The sequence below is a fragment of the Mirounga angustirostris genome, unplaced genomic scaffold (assembly GCF_029215605.1).
Source record: "Mirounga angustirostris isolate CCGP_5_RB_7025 unplaced genomic scaffold, mMirAng1.0.hap1 SCAF_6, whole genome shotgun sequence".
Classification (NCBI taxonomy): Eukaryota; Metazoa; Chordata; class Mammalia; order Carnivora; family Phocidae; genus Mirounga; species Mirounga angustirostris.
In genome coordinates this window covers 113,281,772-113,297,395 of record NW_026991714.1, presented here as the reverse complement: position 1 = coordinate 113,297,395, position 15,624 = coordinate 113,281,772, and the positions used below count along the sequence as shown (strand labels likewise).

Here is a 15,624-nt window from a genome sequence, read left to right as displayed (position 1 = left end):
ACCTTCTACATTACCCACCTGAACAGAAATTCAAGACAAGTACAGGCTGGTCCACTGCTACCCTCTGTCCACACTGAGATTTCTCTCCACTTTTCTTTATCCCTTACTCAAATAGGCACAGATAAACCAATCAATTGTATAACAACTACTGTCTAGGTAATGACAGTGCTGGTTCTGCTCCACTTCTCCCTAACTCCACGTTTCCTAACCTCAGAACTGGTTCTCTTAAAGCTTCTGAGGAAAGGCCACCTCAAGGGAGCAAGAAGGGAGCAAAAAGTACAATGATCCTCACCTAGGCAAGCCAGCCAGGTAACTAGTAACTAGTTACCAGGTAACTACTGTGGACAATTCCCCTCCCCTCCATCCTCTGAAAGGTTTCTATCACACCCTAATAAGCTCTGGAAAGGATTCAGGCCACTAAGTGCTTGGGCTTTCTTTAGAATGTAGAATCCTTGACTTACACTTAACTCTGAGGTCCTAGTCCCCATTCTGAGCTAACTAGGAAAATCTGATGCTACTTACTTTTTTCATATTTTTTTTTAAGATTTATTTATTTTAAGAGAGAGAGCGCGCAGGGCTGCAGGGCAGAGGGAGAGAATCTCCAGCAGACTCCCTGCTGAGCACAGAGCCCTACCCTGATGCAGGGCTCAATCTCACCACCCTGATATCAGGACCTGAGCCGAAATCAAGAGTCAGGTGCTCAAACAACTGAGCCACCCAGGCGCCCCTGCTTACTGCCTACTCTTACTTGTTTGACCTTGGTGGGACAATTAACCTTCATTAGCCTCCAATTCTTAACATATAAAACCAAAAAAAGCAACAAAACCTCCCATTATCAATTTGCCAGTACTGCTGGTATACAAAAGTACTTTACAAATTCAAATGTTAATAATGTGAATAAACATAACACGCACTTCCAGAAGGTATCAGGACCCTATATATGCAGCCATTCAAACTGCTTTTGAAGATAAACCTGACCTTATCTTCTCCCACACAAATACTCTCTCACACAATACTCATCCCTACCAACATTTATTAAGCATTACTATATGGCAAAAATAGTGTTCAGTACTTAATTGTACTCATTCATTTAGTCTTCACAGTAACTGTGAGAAAACTATTATTATCCTCATTTTACGTATGAGGAAATGAAACTTAAGAGAAATTAACTACTTTGGTGCACAGTCACAAACCCAGTAAACAGAGAGTAGTAAGGGATGGAACACTAAATATAGACGTATACAAACATATAAATAATTCAAGATTTCATAAACGTTTCAAGTTATTTGGAATCCAGAAGTCTCTGTAATCATATCAAGATCCCTTTGTCTTCTTAAGCAATTAACAGCTTCTTTGTATAAAAATTTCACTATTTAACTGTATGACTTTTTGTTGTTTTTTCTGAATGATGTGACCAGTGGAACCTGTCACAAACCATCTTCTACACAAACTGATAAGATGCTAAGAAAGAGGGCGCCTGGGTGGCTCAGTTGGTTAAGCGACTGCCTTCGGCTCAGGTCATGATCCTGGAGTCCCCGGATCGAGTCCCGCATCGGCTCCCTGCTCAGCAGGGAGTCTGCTTCTCCCTCTGACCCTCCCCCCGTCTCATGTGCTCTCTCTCTCTCTCTCTCAAATAAATAAATAAAATCTTAAAAAAAAAAAAAGATGCTAAGAAAGAATAAGAAATAGTGAATAACTTTAGAAAGAACAAAGGCTTAGTCAACACAATTAGAGTAATGATGCCACTTAATTAAGAGACAGCATTATTATTGTAGGAATATATTCAGGAACGGGGGGATGTCTCTTTAATAGTATATTCCACTTCATTTCACAAATTTTTAGTTTTGAAGAATACATTTTGAAAATGTAGTTTAAAGAAACTTGACTTACGTTCTTTATATTTAAAATATTAAACTTTGTTTTTAGACAGAGAAACTTCTTTTGCTTATCATCCCTTGCCCTAGCAGCCAGAAACAATCAACCTGGCCACTGCCAAGAAGGAAAAACTTTTCTTCTACCCTCTTAAATTCTGTATTTGGGGGACTGAAAATTAAACTGACAAAAAATGGATTAGGAAGAGAAAAGACAGATTTTTATTCGCTTAACAGCGTTTACAGAAAAATGTGACTGAAAGAGGCAGTTAGAATTTGAGGCTCATGTGTTAACAGGGGAGGAGAGGGGAGGAGGGCACTTACGGGAAAACAAATGACTTTTAGGAAAGATAAACAGGCCCTTAGGAGAATGGATATGATATATGTGACAATGTCAGTTTAGGTGTGGAGCCACTTTTTCTTTCTTCTACTGTCTAGTGATAAGAGTCAATCTTCCCTGGTTTCGAAACTCCGGAGCAGCTTTGTGACAAGTTCTTCTGCGAGGCTATGCTTTTAGGCAGATAAGGAAGTTCAGAAAAAAAGCCTATTCTCAAATACCTTCAGCTCAAAATAATTTTTATGCCACAGCGATATATTCTGGACCCCTTCACCATCAACACATAAAAGTGTCTGAACCCTTACTGTATATAAAGCACTGAATTGGTACCAAGGGCAAAACAAAATATTTTAAGACAAAATTCAGTCACCAAGGAGCTTATAAAATAAATGGAGAGTATTAGTCAACTTAAACTTTTTATTTTTTGTTTCTAAACATTCTTACAATGGCAAAGGAATTTTTATATATCCTGAACAAAAATAAAAAATCAAATGACAAAAAAAAATGCAATATGCCAAGGGAAGAGTTAATATCCATACCCCAAAAAAAGAATTTTTGCAAAATGAGTAAGAAAAAAAATTAGAAAAATAAACAAAGGAGAAAGAAATGCAAAGAACCAACAAACATATAAACTCTGCTCAACCTTAATCAAAGAAACCCAAATTAAAACTATAATACTGTTTTTTCAGCTGGCAGACTGGCAAAGATTAAAACAGACTGATGTTATTATGTGTTGGTGAGGGGGTGGGGGAAATATCTCAAACACTGTTCGTTGGAATGTAAATCATTACAAAGATTTTGCAGAGCAGTTTGGCACTGTAGCAGATATGCATGGCTTCTCTTACAGTAAACACATTTCTAAGAATTCATCCTATAAAATAAAAATAGTCTCACAGGATATATACAAGCACCAGAGCACTGTTTACAATGAAAAAAAGAAAAAAACCCACAACAAACTGGGAACAATCTAAATAGTCATCAATAGGGGACTGGTAAATAAAATGAAGGTATATTCATAAAAGGGAATACTACCTTCATTTTATTTACCTGTTCCCTCTCTCGCTGTGTCTGTCTCTGTCAAATAAATAAAATCTTTTTTAAAAAAAGGGGGGGGGACTATTACTTGGCTACTAAAAAGAATGAGTAAATCGACATTTAATGACATAAAAAGAGTCCTCCTATTTATTCAGTGAAAACAAAGTTAAAGAAAAGGATGCATAGTATCACCTCATTTTTTGGAAATGGGGAGAGGAAAAGAAAAAGAAATAAAGACAGTAGAAAAGAAAGATTACATTTATCCGGGCGCCTGGCTGACTCAGTCCAAAGAGCATTTGACTCCTGACTTTGGGGTCAGGAATTCGAGCCCCACTGTGTAAAGATTACTTAAATAAATAAAAGTTTTTTAAAAAAAGGGGGTGCCTGGATGGCTCAGTCGGCTAAGTGTCCGACTCTTGGTTTTGGCTCAAGTTGTGATCTCAGGGTTGTGAGATCCAGCCCCACACTGGGCTCTGAGCTCAGCAGTGCGTCTGCTGGAGATTCTCTCCCTCTGCCCCTCTGCGTGTGTGAGCACTCTCTCTCTCTCTCTCAGATAAATAAATAAATGAATCTAAGGAAAAAAAGAAAGATAACATTTAGCTCTATACTTTTTTTTTTAAAGATTTTATTTATTTATTTGACAGAGAGGCACAGCGAGAGAGGGAACACAAGCAGGGGGAGTAGGAGAGGGAGAAGCAGGCTTCCTGCCGAGCAGGGAGCCCGATGTGGGGCTCGATCCCAGGACCCTGAGACCATGACCTGAGCCGAAGGCAGACACTTAACGACTGAACCACCCAGGCGCCCTGAGCTCTATATTTTTAACACTGGTAATCCATGGGGGCAGTGGAGGCAGGATTACAGAAGACTTTCACTGTCTACTATATGTCTGAAGTTTCAAGCAAATATGTGTAACTTCTGTAAAGAGAAGAAACTAAGGGGGGTGCCTGGGTGGCTCAGTCAGTTAAGCATCTGCCTTCAGCTCAGGTCATGATCCTGGGGTCCTGGGGTCCTGGGATCGAGCCCCATATTGGGCTCCCCGCTCAGCAGGGAGTCTGCTTCTCCCTCTCTGTCTGCTCCTCCTCCTGCTTGTGCTCTCTCTGTCAAATAAATAAATAAAATCCTTAAAAAAAAGAGAGAGAGAAGAAACTAAGGAAAGCTCTATGGTAATACAATTAGGGAAACTATATTGGGGTGTTACTAGATTAAAAGCTGAGAAGGCTTGTAATAAAGAAATGTGATATATTAATAAATGGTACAAGAAACACCAAAATACTGCCTTTGAACAGTGATGCAAAAGAGCTAACTTTTAGGTGTGAACCACTGACGAAGGTTTCACAGAGGAGATAGGATTTTGAAGCATTCTGATAAGCAAAGAAGAGAGGGAAGGAGAGGCAAGGTAGTACTGTCCACTATAATGCATAATTTTAAGTTTTTTACTAGCCATATTAAAAAAAGCAAAAAAAATCAGGTGAAAATAATGTTACTCCTACTTAATTCAACATATTCAAAACAGCATCATTTCAATAAGTAATCAGTATTTTAAAAGCATAATGAGATATTTTACATTTCTTTTTTGTACTATCTTCAAAATGTGGTGCATAATTCAGACCAGCCACATTTCAAATGTTCAACAGCCACATGTGGTATTGGCTACTGTAGGGGACAGCAGAGGTCTAACAATTCTGAACGGAAACCCAGAACTGGATATTTAGGTGATGTAGGCTAATAAAACAGTAGTTTGAAATGAATAAGGCAAAAAGGCAGACTGGGCCAGAGCAAAAGGCCAGACTGAGATAATTTGAATTTCATATTGTAAGCAGTAAGAAACCAGAGGAAAATATTTAACAAGTAGGAATGATGACTAAAGCATTTTTTCAGGAAGATTAACTTCTTTTTCTCTATTCAGATACATACATAAACTCAACACAGTTTTTTCCCCAACATTTTTATTACGTGAAAGATTACTGAAACAAAAATATAAAGAATTATCTGTCATCAAGCAAGCACATTTTGTTGATTTAAGATACTTCTGAATAGGGGCGCCTGGGTGGCTCAGTCGTTAGGCGTCTGCCTTCGGCTCAGGTCATGATCCCAGGGTCCTGGGATTGAGCCCCACATCGGGCTCCCTGCTCCGCGGGAAGCCTGCTTCTCCCTCTCCCACTCCCCCTGCTTGTGTTCCCTCTCTCTCTGTGTCTCTCTCTGTCAAATAAATAAATAAAGTCTTAAAAAAAAAAAAAAAAAAAAAGAGGGTGCCTGGGTGGCTCAGTTGGTTAAGGAACTGCCTTCAGCTCAGGTCGTGATCCTGGAGTCCCAGGATTGAGTCCCACATTGGGCTCCCTGCTCAGTGGGGAGTCTGCTTCTCCCTCTGACCCTCTCTCCTCTCATGCTCTCTCTCTCTCTCTCTCTCAAATAAATAAATAAAAGATCTTTAAAAAAAAAAAAAAGATACTTCTGAATATTTACTGCTGAAATATTTTCATTTCATGACACTTTTAAACAATTTTTTGGAAAAATATGTAAGTTTGAAGAACTTTACCGAAGTTTAACAGCCGTTAACGCTCCCTATCAAGAGTTTCTTTTAGCCAGAAATCTGAAATATTCTTAATTAAATGCAAATTTAAGATACTTAAGATCTTAAACTGCTGGAATACAACACAAAAAATACTAATTGCTAATAGGAAAACTACCTACAAATTTTAACATACATAAAATGGTATCACAACCATCCAAGTCTCCTCCAGATTTCTTAACTTCAAAATTGAGAGCTTCTAACATTTCAGATAATTTACCCAAATGCTAGAGGAAAAAAAAAAAATTAATGCTCAAGAAATGAGATAAGAAAGCAGGGCATGAAAGAACACCACTGGCCACAAGCCATTCCCTTCGTTACTTACAATGACTGCCGAGGCAGGAAAAGGGACTCTACAGCCAAAGTCAGAAACCCAGTGATGTCATCACAACCAAAAGCATTACATGACCTGCAATTTCAGCAAGAAACTGCTCTGCATTAAAGCCATGGCATTTTCTTTCCTTTTTTTTTTTTTTAAAGTAGAAAAAGATCTTAAGGTTCACCAAGTACACTTCACTTTTTAAGATAAGGAAAGGGAGTTCCAGATAAGTTTCGCATAGTATCCAAGACTGCACAGCTAACTTAGTGGTCAGAAGCCAAAACTTAAGTGTTCTGTTGCTTCTTTATAATTTTTCACATTTCCCAGGTTATCCACATTACCTGCCTTTCCTTTTTTTAAAAAAAGATTTTATTTTATTTTATTTTATTTTATTTGAGAGAGAGAGAGAGTGCGAGCCCGAGCGGGGGGCGGGGGGGGAGGAGCAGAGGGAGAGGGAGAAGCAGACTCCCTGCTGTGCAGGGAGCCCGATGCACTGAGGGGCTCGATCCCAGGACCCTGAGATCACGACCTGGGCGGAAGGCAGACACCTAATCGACTGAGCCACCCCAGGCGCCCCGATGCATTTCTTTTATAATTTTTAAAAGTCAAAAAATGTTTGCTTTAAGAACTACTGAATACTCCCAGAAACATTCTCCTCCTGCTTTCTGGTCGGATACAGTCTTACTCTATAAGCCACTTTCTCAGGAAAGCCTTCCAAAGCAACTGCACCCTAAACAGACACGTTTATTACACACTCTTACAAGCTCCCTGTACTTCCCTTGTATAGATCTTAATATAACTACAATTAGACAATTATTTGTGAAATTATTTAATGTCTATCTTCTCTACCTAAGTCTTAAACTGGTGTTTCTCAGGGCTGTTCTAGGCTCTTTGCTGTGTACAGCAGGATAACATAACCATGTAATTATGCACAAAATTGCTATTATGTGTGTATTTTTCTTCAGATACTCAAAAAATGACCTTAAAAAGGGTGAAGAACCAAAGATAGTGGATTTATGTTGTTCACCTGCCCACAGTCATCCTTTCTTTGGGGGAAACACCACTTTTCCCAACTCTCATGGTTCTAGGAAGGCATTCAGTGCTGGTGTTTAACTGGCTCTCTGACTGCTCCGGGGCAGTAAGCTAGGCCTGGCCAAGATGGTACCCAGACTCCGTATAGTCCCAGTAAGAATCTCTCCATGAGACAGAATATATGCATCTGGGAAAGAGATGCCCTTTTTACCTCTTGAATCCATAGCAGTAAGAGCCGTATAAGCCTGGAGTTGCCAGTGGCTATCCTCTGCCAGATCAAAGTCTCTGCCTGAAAATCAAACCCAAAGAGTGGAGAGCAGATAAAACAGACCCCCCCAATTACATCATCTGAACACTGAGATCCAAATTTCTAGTCTTTTTAAGAACTCGAAGGGGGGATGACAAGCCTTTTTCCCCTTTAAGCTAATTTGAGTTGTTTGTCATTTGCAAGCAAAAATCACTTGAGAAAGCCACCCAATTCTCATTGATAGAATATACAACCTACATGGAATTGCTCCCAAATATCTACCTGCAGTCCAAACCTCTCTCAAACTCCAGCCCCACACATGCAACTGCCAAGTGGAAATCTCTACTTGGTTGTTAAACTCCGTATTATCAAAACTAAACTGTTTTCCTTCACAAACCACCTCTCATTTTTCGTCTCCACCCTATCAGGTTTCCAAACTAGAAATCTGCCAGTCACTCTTGCCAATCCCATTCCTTCTCTCACCCATAGCTAATTACCAAGTCCTGTCCATTCTAGACCCTAATTATCTGTCACCATCCTAGTCTGGGCCAAGATGGAACAGGTTTCAGTATCCCTACAATTTTCAGTGTCCTCAGTCTTCCTTTCTTCAAAATGATTGTCCACTACATAACTAAACCCCGTAAAAACTGCACATCTGATTATCTTATCCCTACACTTGATATACCCCATCCTCCTTCTTAAATCAGTAGCCAATTGTATACAACTAGAGCAATAGCTAAGCTACACTGTTTCACACCTTATTAGTAGTATAAACAAACGTACAGCCTAAAGAAAACAAAGTTCATCCAGGCACCTGGGTGGTACAATCGGTTGAGTGTAGGACTCTTGATTTGGGCTCAGGTTGTGGTCTCAGGGGTGTGAGAGACTGAGCCCCATGCCAGGCTCTGTGCTCAGCAGGGAGTCTGCTTGAGTTTCTCTCTCCCTCTCCCTCTGCCCCTCCCCACCCCTGCCATGTTCTCTCATGCTCTCCCTTCCTAATAAATCTTTAAAAAAAGGTTCATCAGAAACATAAAAGTAAAAAAATGGAACAACATCCACGATATCAGAGTAGCTCAAATTCACCTGTTTTTAATAAAAGATACTAAAAAATAAGTTCCTTATCTAGTCAATGTCTGTATGAACTTGGTTTGGGGACCCACTGGGCCCACCATGATCTGATCTCCTAAAGCCCTACTCAAACCTAGTGCTGTCTTCAAAAAACACTACTGGGGATCTCTAGACACATCATTTTGTTTCTATTTTTAAACAACTGATAGCCTTTAAAATATTGCTATAAAAACTGATATATGTTACAACTATGATTTAGTAAAATATCCAAAAATTTACAATTATTTTTGTATTTACTTTTTAAAAAACTAAGTATATGATGATTGTTAATGATGACATAAAATTACTGGGTATTCTCTTTAAAATAGTCCATAAAATTGGCTATCACAACTCTCCCACAATTCCCCCTTTACATTATCTGTGCTATTTTGTGAAAATTCAGCTCTTAGAGAACCTGTATGTTAGGAAAATGAGCAAAAGAAATTAAGGGGGAAAAACTACTGAAAGCTGGGGGTCAAAGTGCCTCACAATCAGACTGGCATAACTAGTTGTAAGAGACCCCATCCAAAAATAAATATTTCTCTATACTGCCTAAAATGCTTTACTTGTTAAAAGGGTTTAACAAGCATCCTCTTTAAAGAATTTTTTTTTTTATTTATTCATTTGAGACAGAGAGATACAGAGAGAGAGAGAGTAGGAGCAGTGGGGAGAGGCAGAGGGAGAGGGAGAAGCAGACTCCCCGCTGAGCAGGGAGCCTGATGTGGGGCTCGATCCCAGGACCTGGAGATCATGACCTGAGCCAAAGGCAGACACTTAACTGAGCCACCCAGGCGCCCCACAAGCATCCTCTTTAAACACACACACACAGGGCGCCTGGGTGGCTCAGATGGTTAAGCGTCTGCTTTCGGCTCAGGTCATGATCCCGGGGTCCTGGGATCGAGTCCCGCATCGGGCTCCCTGCTCAGTGCAGAGCCTGCTTCTCCTTCTCCCTCTGCCATTCCTTCTGCTTGTGCTCTTCTATCTCTCTGTCAAATAAATAAATAAAATCTTTAATAAAAAAAAATTTAAAACACACACACACACACACGCACCTTTTCATACTACCAACAGAACTACAAGTCACTTCCACATAAGTGTGGTTTAAATTCTTCTTCCCAACATCTATACTAAAGGAATGGGACCTTTGATTAACTGGGAAAAACCCTATTCATCAATTCTAAGGCACATATATTTTTCATATTTTAGCATCTCAAATTAGGATGCATCTTACAACCGATGGCTTCTTGAAATTAACTAGAAGCAGATTTTCTTTATGAGTGGCCCATAAAAGTATGGTGCATCTTATAACTGATATAATTCAATACAACTCAGCATTTAATCTTACAAGTGTTAAAAAGTTAGACTGACCTGGTCAGAATAAACCTTGAGATATTAAAAGGCATTCTAAAAACATAAACACTAATAAAAAGTGGAAGAGGGAAGGACTTTCTAGTTCAAAATGTAGCCTGAGGGGAAACCCATTTTCCTTTCTCTCTGTGGCTCTCTGCTCCCCAAATCTGAAAATCAGATCAGTACTACTATAACGGATGTCCAGCCACTGCTAGGCTAGACAGAAGCCTTTCTCCATTTATTCATTTTAAAATGCAACAAAGTCAGTTACAGACCCAGTGGGCAGGTTAGTAACAGAACTAACATGTGTACACAAATCTCTATAAAAGACCAAATAACTCACAGAACTGCATAATTAACAAGTGCATACCACTATATATAAATGATACTACAATAAAGTTGATTTTTTTTAAGATTTTTTTTTAATGTTTTATTTATTTATTCATGAGAGTCAGAGAGAGAAAGAGACGCAGAGGCAGAGGGAGAAGCAGGCTCCCCGCCTAGCAGGGAGCCCAATGCGGGACTCGATCCCAGGACCCCGGGATCATGACCCGAGCCGAAGGCAGATGCTTAACCATCTGAGCCACCCAGGCGCCCTTTAAGATTTTATTTTTAAGTAATCACTACAACCAACGTGGGGCTCGAACTCACCACCCAGAGATCAAGAGTCACACGCTCCACCGACTGAGCCAGCCAGGCACCCCAATAAAGTTGATTTTTTCAAAAGACAAATAAGTGCAGTAAGAAAATATTAGATAAAAAACTAGCCTTTAAAAAAAAAAAAACCCTTCCTTAAGAAGGAATTCCTTCAGAAGGGATTTCATCCAGAAGAAAATGGGAAAGACTTCAGAAAGGGGGAAAAGCACATGTGCAGAAAACAAAAATAGTGGGACATATGAATAAAGGAAATCTGAGGTAAATCCCATGGAAAGGACTTCATTTAATAGAAGACACTGGAAACTTCTAAGTAGAGAAGTGACAAAATGGGCTTCAAGATTAACTTAAGCATGGGGTGCCTGGGTGGCTCAGTCGTTAAGTGTCTGCCTTCGGCTCAGGTCATGATCCCAGGGTCCTGGAATCGAGCCCCGCTGTGGGCTCCCTCCTCCGCAGGAAGCCTGCTTCTTCCTCTCCCACCCCCCCTGCTTGTGTTCCTGTTCTCGCTCTCTCTCTCTCAAATAAATAAGTAAAAATCTTAAAAAAAAAAAAAAAAAAGATTAACTTAAGCAGAACCGCATAAGATAACCCAGATAAAGGTGAAAGTGAAGGCAAGAAGATTGTAACATTAGCCCAGGTGCGATGAGAACCTGATTCAATTAGCGAAAAAAAGGAAAAATCATCAAATATACAAATATATACACAATATATACTGTTGCATACAAATATATATAGAATCAAAAAAATTTAAAGAAAAAGAATTATGTGAAAACAAAGTTAACAGATTTGAAAATTCAATAAATAAATCTCTGGAGAAAATATTAAACACTAAAACTCACACAAGAAATAGAAAACCTATGCAGACCAACAGTTATTATATAAACTGAAATGGTATTCAAAGTCCTCTACAGAGAAGAAACAAACAAACAAACAAACAAAGCCTGAATGGTGTTATAGGTGAGGTCTGCCAAACTCTCAAGATAATTCCAGTCTACAATGCTCCTAAGGGGGTGCCCGACTCTTGGTTTCAGCTTAGGTCACGATCTCAGGGTCATGGGATCAAGCCCTGTGTCAGCTCATCGTGGAGTCGGCTTGAGATTCTCTCCCTCTCCCTGACCCTCCCCCCATGCTTGAGTGCCCTCCCTCTCTCTCAAATAAATAAATCTCTTTAAAAAATAAATAAAAATAAAATGTTCTTGAAACAAGAAAAAGGAAAGCTGCCCAATTCATTTTATGAGTCTATTAACCTTCATACCAACATGTATCAAGACTTGTATCCACATCACCAGGAATAAAGAGGAACAATACAATGACAGTAGAAGCAATAGATGCTGACTACAGATAAGATGTGACGGAATGGAGAAAGGTCTGGGTTTGGTATGACATCAACAGAAATAAGGAACACCGGGGAAACAAGTTTGGTAAGGAAGAGTTCAGTCAGAACCAGAACTACCAGGTAGAGGTATGTATAAAGCAAGTGGGAAAAACAGGGATTCGCGTGCAGAGGAGAAACAGAGAATGAGATCTGAGAATTATTCAGACAGAAGGGTCTGAACAATAAAAATGCTAAGGGACTAGTGACATACAGAGAAGTCATCTGAAAAGTGAAACCTGGAGAACACATACTAAGCAGGAAGAACGGAAAGCGGCAAAGAGGAAAGAAGTCAGTATGTCACAGAAGTCCTTTGTCCTACTCCTATTCATCCTTCAGAATGGTTCCAAAGTGATGTTTTTAAGGCCTTCCCCGACTGTCCTAGCACCACCAGCACCAGGTCAGGTCCCCATTTTAAGCTCCTCTAATACTATGCACTTTAATTATAATCAGTTACAGTTAGCCACAGAATCCCTTCTTCAGGCCATGTCTCCTCCACTAGACGTTAAGCTCCATGAGGGCAAGGACAACGTCTGTTGTTGCCTCCACTGCTCTGCAAGGTATGTCTGAATGCAGCTAAGTATTCGTTGAATAAAATGGATACATGAAAAAAAGGCCAAGGACAGGCATTTCAAGAATGTGAAGCTGATGTTAAATATCACAGCGCAAGGAGGTGATTTAGAAAAAGGGCTTAGAAATGTGTTATTTAGGTTATAGGTAACCCTTGTGAAGGTGAACGGCAGATAACAAGGGGTTAAGTGAATGGATGGTCAGGAAGTAAATGCAGGAAAAGTAAACTACACTTGGCAATCTTCAGAAATGAGATTATGGACGACTGAATTTTAATTACTTCAATCTTGCTCTACTTTACGATTTTTCTTTAATGAACATGTATTATTTTACAAGGGGACAACTTTTTTTAATGTTAATATGATTTGAAAAGGAAAAGCAGCAACATAAAAGCTTGAGGGAGTAGCATGCTCAAGGGAAGGTTTTTGTAAATTGAAAAAATCTTATGCACATTTATACTTTCAAGAACCCTAAAAAAGAGTAACTCCTACTCCATTAAGTAGGAGAGAGAAAAAAAAGAAAGAAAGAAAGAAACAAGGTGTTAACTAGTAGGAAGGACAAAAAACATTCCACTAAGATGGAAGGAAAGCAGATGATAGAAGTAACCCAGTACATTCTGGAAGGAGCTCCCACTGAATGCTTCAAGCTTTTCAGTAAAGGGCGTGGAGAAGTGAGAAAGTTTTAAATGAGTTCCACGAACACTGTGCCGGGAGGGGGCGGGGGGGGGGGGGGACACCCGAAAACACGACTGGAATACTGGTTCTATGAAGGAGTATTCTAAATTTCAATCACCCTTTTGTAAACTCAACCCCTTTCTAGCTCAGAACTGCCCGTATTTTTGCTTTAAGTTCAAATATTTAAATAATTCTGGTTCACAAACTTTTTATTTCAACTGAAAACAGTGATAAGCATTAAGTTACATTCTACTGCAATTCTGAGTTGAACTCCCCTTATTAAATAAGTAAATACAATAAAGGAGTTGTTTTCAACTCAAGCAACAAAACAGCAATCATTTCAAGTATGAGTAACTGCAAAGTGCCCCTAAACGTAAAACTGTTTGCAGAAAGAGGCTTTGTTGTTGTTTTCAAACTCATCTAAGTCTCACTCTGACAGTTCCTGAACAGCAGAGAAAACCCTGGGTTCAAATCCCAGCTCACTCATACAAGCTACTCAACTTCTTTGCGTCTCGGTTTCCTCGTCTAAAAAATGAACACAATAACCAGGGTTATCACAAGGATTAAATGACGTCACACAGGTGAATGTGCCAAGTTCGCACTGTGTACTCAAAAGAGTTTGGTAACCATTTGAAAGAGAAAAACTGCAGCACCCTGACCAAATTAAAACATTCGAGAGCATGAAAGAGTATGCAAGTCACAAAACGCCAGACCCTTAACACATAGCACATTATTTTTCTTTCCTGACGCAAGCTATTTTTTTTTTACTGCCAAATCTTTCCACTAGGAGTCTGGAAAGAGGGGGGGGGGGGAAAGGGTTACATCCAATCCGGCAGAAAGTTTTCAGAAACTGAAGTGCAGAATCACAACAGACATGGCAGCGGAGGCCGCGCAGGACAACAGGTGAACCTCCGAGAAACCTGGCACCTTCCCGCGGGCAAGTTTTGAGGGAGGGCTTGGAGCTCCCGCTGGCTCTACCACCCCACGAAACAGACTTTTTTTTTTTCTTTTTCCTCCTTCGCAGCAGCGGAGAGAGACAAATCGCGAATATCCAGCCTCGCAGCTCCTGGGAAGAGAGGTGAGCGCCTTTCCCATTTAAGGATTCAAGGAGCGTCCTTGGAGGCGGCTTTCGCCCACACTGCCTCCCCAAACTCGGCCTGAAACCCGGGGGTGGGGAACAAAAGAGGGGTCGAGCGGCGGAGCCTCCGCGGGGGGCTGCAAGGAGCCGACGTCGGGCGTCCGGAGGGCCGGGGTCTCCGGCGGGGCCCGGCCCGGGGTGGGGGCGCCGGGCGGTGGGGCCCAGCGGGCCGCGGCCTGACACAGCAGGGACGGCGGGGACCCCGCGAAGCGGCCGGGCCGGGCCGACCCCCTCTCGGGCCTCCCGCGCGCGCCCGGCTGCCCCCGAAACTTCGCCCCGCGCCCGCGCCGGCCTCCCCGCCGCCGTCGCCGGCCTCTCCCGGCGCGCACACGCACTCACGGACGAGCCAACTCACCCGGACCCCGGGGAACTCATCGTCCAGCCCTCGGCGCGGAGCGGGGTGGGCGCGGCGAGCCGCCGGGGCGCGGCGGGGGCCCGGCTCGGCCTCCGCCCTCGGCGTGCAGCGGCCCCGGCCCGGTCGCCCCTCGCGCGGCCGTGCGATCCTCGTCTCGCGCGGACCGACGCGCCGCAGTCCGAGCCTTCCTGCCCGCTCTCCCCGCCCTCCTCCCTCCTCCTTCGTCAAGCGCCAGCAGGCGGATTCCAATCTCGGCAGCCGCCGCCGCCGACACTCGCACGGGGTGGGGGGGGGGGGGAGGAGCGGCGCGGGCGCGGGGACCTGGGGGGGAGGGGCGGGCCTCCGCCGGATTCGGCGCCGCGCGCGCGCACTGGGAAGGCGCCCGCCCCGCCCCGGACACGAAAGGAGCCGAGCGCACGGCGGAAGCGCCCGAAGGGTCCGCGAGGCCCGGCGCCCCCTTGCCGGCTGCGGGCCCTAGTCCCCGGCAGCGGGGCGCCGGGCTGCCGTTGGGGGGGTTTCTCCTCTGCGCTGCCCCACCGGCCCCTCCCCACCAAGCAGCCCTACCGCCGCCGCCGTGGCGGGGCGGCTTGTCTCTGGCAGCCGCGTCCCACAGACGCCGCGCGCGGGACGCACACGACGGAGCGCGGTGAAGGGGCGCGGACACCGCGGGCGCGGGCTGGGCCCTCCGGGACCGGCCGGCCTCCCGGATCCCTTCGCGTGGACCCCGTCTCCGACGCACTGTAATGCTCCCCGTGAGCGCCAGCACTCGCACACCACGGCAAGGACTTGCCAGGTCGTGGTAGTGGTCGTGGCGACAGAGAAAGGAAAGCGTAGCCACACTCCATCCATTATCCACCCACCGCGCCCCGGCTTCTGGGTCTGGGCTCCCTGCCAGTGTGCCGAGGCCTAGGTAGGCCGGCGCAGGTGGGCGGGCTCCGCGGGGCGGCGGGGGGACGAGACATCTCCGCGTCGGCCCCGCAGCTCCGAGGCCCGG

The 15,624-nt window shown here is 43.2% G+C and overlaps 1 protein-coding gene across 4 annotated transcripts in view; it reads right to left on the bottom strand.

Annotated features, from left to right (window-relative positions):
- The window catches only part of BMPR1A (bone morphogenetic protein receptor type 1A), a 144,863-nt gene extending 129,239 nt beyond the window's left edge, over positions 1-15,624 (bottom strand). For 3 of the 4 annotated variants that reach the window (XM_054508251.2, XM_064594912.1, XM_045878250.3), the window contains exon 1: positions 14,631-14,821. The gene's annotated coding sequence lies outside the window, so the exon portion shown is untranslated. Of the gene's footprint in view, positions 1-14,630; positions 14,822-15,490 lie in introns of those variants that run through there. The other variant, XM_054508253.2, reaches the window with a different exon arrangement.